Source organism: Meleagris gallopavo, unplaced genomic scaffold (genome assembly GCF_000146605.3).
Source record: "Meleagris gallopavo isolate NT-WF06-2002-E0010 breed Aviagen turkey brand Nicholas breeding stock unplaced genomic scaffold, Turkey_5.1 ChrUn_random_7180001856742, whole genome shotgun sequence".
Classification (NCBI taxonomy): Eukaryota; Metazoa; Chordata; class Aves; order Galliformes; family Phasianidae; genus Meleagris; species Meleagris gallopavo.
Genome location: NW_011122898.1, coordinates 1 through 3,531, shown reverse-complemented (window position 1 = coordinate 3,531; position 3,531 = coordinate 1). Strand labels below are relative to the sequence as shown.

At 38.9% G+C, this 3,531-nt stretch overlaps 1 long non-coding RNA gene across 1 annotated transcript; it reads right to left on the bottom strand.

Moving 5' to 3' along the window:
* Positions 1-1,730: 1,730 nt before the first annotated feature.
* Positions 1,731-3,422, bottom strand: LOC109364426. Its single transcript, XR_002110377.2, has 2 exons — positions 3,253-3,422; positions 1,731-2,591 (listed from the first exon to the last, which is right to left on the bottom strand). It is a non-coding gene; the product is annotated as an uncharacterized LOC109364426 (long non-coding RNA).
* Positions 3,423-3,531: the final 109 nt, after the last annotated feature.

The window sequence follows — 3,531 nt, the reverse complement described above, 5'->3', positions numbered from 1 at the left end:
TCTGCACAGTATTTAAGTTCAAGATATCTATTTCAGATTTGGTCCTTGCTTTGATTCTCAGTGTAGTGGATTCAAATTAAAACGTTAAAAAAGAACAGGAACATGAAAGTTTTGAAGCTAACTTTAGCAAGTTCATGCTTGTTCTGAAAACATAAGCAAGATTAGCTTGGTTTTCTAGCTATACCAGAAGAGGCCAGTAACCTTACTGTAATTGCAATTACGATACAAGCAGATGCCAGCTCTTACTTTTCTGTTTCTTTATTGTTCTGCTCCTCATCTTCCCATTCTCACCTTATGTTTTTATCTGTTTTTTTTTTCTTCAATCCTTTCTCCATCCTTTTTTCATTACAAATTTATTCATTTTCTTATTTACTCACAAAGTACTTAATCTGTTGTGCAACACTGTTTCTGCTACAAACCAATACATACCCAAAGTTAAAAAATACTAGTGGAACATATAAACTGACTGTGTATCACCTACCTTGGCTGGTAAGCCTGTACTGAAAGGTAAGTTGTAACCAAAGTCTGAATTTTAATATTGCAATAAAGTTCTGCCAGTGCCAAGAAAATCACGCTCCCTCTCCTCTTCTCTATTTCCACTGGAAAAGCCATCATTGCAATGAACAAACTCCTAGAGAATATAACAATTCCCACCCCTAATCTATAATTTCATTATCATATGTAAGGTCATTGATGTGCCCTTTTATTCCCAGGGGGTTGACCAACCTGCAGATGCAATTCTGTGACTGTGCACTGAATCTCAAAGAATTATTAATACTTACACATATTAGATGAAAATGTGTATTCTTACCTCTAATTTTAATTCATATTGATGTTCACAGACCTTGCAACAATATTGTTTTTTGAGAAGTGGGTATTTCATAGTATAATACATTATTTTTTGCTTTTCTAATATGATTAGTCTACACACTAGAGGTCTGTCTCTCAAACCTTCCAACAGTGGGACCTGTACAACCTTTCAAATACAGATTGAGTTTTATTAGTAAATATGGATTTTGCACTGAGAAAGCTTTTTCCTACAAAAAGAAATGAAGACGCTGTGACAGTATAAAGTGCTTTTAAGACTACGTTGAAGATGTGGCAGCGAACCTACTTCATCATTTGTAATTTAAAAATTACTTCAAATTGCATGCAATCTGTAGCTTGTATTAGGGCTATTTCCATCTTCAGTGCATTTTGGTCAATAATTCACATATTAATATTTTTGAACTATTAAGAAATCAGTGGTAACATAGAACAAACAAATAAAAATGGCAAGCATGCAAATAAATATTCACATACATGAAAATAAACAGAAATTGAATTACTTGGTGTAACAGTTTATGCAATCGCTGTTTAGATCACATCATTCTAAAGTATGGCAACACAGAACATCTTATTCTAAATGATATGTAATGTGGTGGCGTTTTTTTAAATGCATTATAGAGCTGGTGAGTCACCCACATACAATAATGCACTTTGTAGACATTTGTCAAATACTGCAATGCCCATACTAAGGCAACATATCCCAGGAGCTGGCAGTCATGCTATCAGCAAGAATTTGGCTACAGAAACGGCAATGATTCATCATACATTCTAGAAGCACTGTCGAGACAGCAAAACAACATGCTGCTATTTTGATCCTTTAAAGGTAATGTTTTAAAAAACGATAATTAAAAATACTTTTTTAAAATCAACATGAGTAAAAAAACCCCAAAATATTCTGTTAATGCATTTGGAAAGGCATCTTTATTCATAAATGATAAGTATTAGAATCATTTTTTTCCCCTCAAGAGAACAGAAAACAGTTATTTAGTACAAGTGCCAGTTGATTATTTACCTCCTTACTTTTAATTGATTTAAGTGATTTAAGTAGTCAGGACTATTAAAGGACTATCATAGGAAAAAAAAAAGTTTTTCATTTACAATAGGCAAAGCACATGTTTAATGCAGTTTAGTTCGGACTGTATGCAGTTTAAGAAGTCCTCTGCAGTAATTTCTAAAATAATCACCAAGACACCCTCATGAATTCCCTTATAGTGCAACGTGCAACTACATGATCTGTAAGACTTAGAAAACCACTCTGACTGAAGAGCCAGAAGCTTCATCAGAGCACCTTTTTCAATGCAGGCATCATATGTTTTACTGTCCCATGCTCACCAACACAGATTGTTTCTCAGCTAAACCTATCTGAAGATTTACAAATAACAGTGCAGGTCCTGTGATAAACTCTTGTTCTGAAGCGCTACTGATACTTCTGATGAGAGTGCTCTCACTTTTCTTCTGCAGAACATTGGATTTTAACACAAAAAAGGGAACTTACGTCCCTGAAATTGCAGGCTAATGATTTCTTTCTACTAATAATTTATTTCCATAGTGAAATAATTACTGTCACCTTGTCAGAGAAACTAAGAACACCTCTTTACAGTTTATAAGGCATCATCTTAAAATCTTTCCATTATGTTGCCCTTTGCCCATTTGCACAAACACACAACATGAATCCTTACCTTTTGAAAAACAACTTTGTCCTGCTTTCTTTTCTTTTTGCTGCTCTTTCTGATCCTCTGGTTTGCCTGAATCCATTTTGTGACCTGGAGTTCAAAACCATAGCGGTCTTTTAGAAAGGAGATGTGATGCGAGTGCAGCCACTCCGCATTAATAAGAACCTATAAACAGACTCGAGACAATTTTTTCCATTGCTTCACTGGGAAAGGAAAAAGCATTTTCCTACCCCGAACGATGTGGTCTTAGGTAATCTGCTTAGTTACTTGAACACGGCTGAAGTGAAATGCTGTTCTCCACCCTGTGAAGCGCTATTTTCCTTTCTTTCTTTACTAAAGCAAACTTGCACCTTTCAACCTTTCAGCTTAAGGTGCTTCGGTTGTTTTTTTAATTTGTTTGTTTGTTTTTTAAATAAGAAAAGGTGCCTGAAGGCAGACCGGGATGCCAAATGTAAAGTTACTACTTCTGTGTGCAAAAATCCTGGGGACAACCTCTGCATTCCATCCCTTACACCTTCTATTACAAATCAGAAATTTACTTCCAGCCACCGACGTCAGCCGGTGGGGTTGTTATTATTAACAAAACAACAACACGTGGGTTTTCCCCCCATACAAGCGCCTCTATGCCTGAGAAGAGAGCGATGATGCTTTTGAAGCAAAAGCGGCACGGGAGGAAGTCAAGCGGAGAACTCGGGAAGGAGACCCACGAAGGGCGAAGCGAAGCGGGTAGCGGACGGGCGGCTCTCCTCACCTCGGCGCTCACTTGCTGCACGAGCTTGCACTCCTTCCAGGTCTCGCCCTCCTCCAGCAGCGGCTGTACGGAAAGAAAGCGCACGGTGAGACTGAGCCGTGCCGAGCCGCTCCCGAGGAACGCCGCCGCCACCCCCAGCCCAGTCGTCCCGCTGCCTTCGGTAGGAAATAGAACACCTCCGCGGGGTCCCCCTCTCCGGTCCCGCAACCCCACGCAGAGGAGGAGCCTGCCTTAAAGACGTAGGAACCGGCAGGCTCCGGGGTGACCCCACCGGGAGTT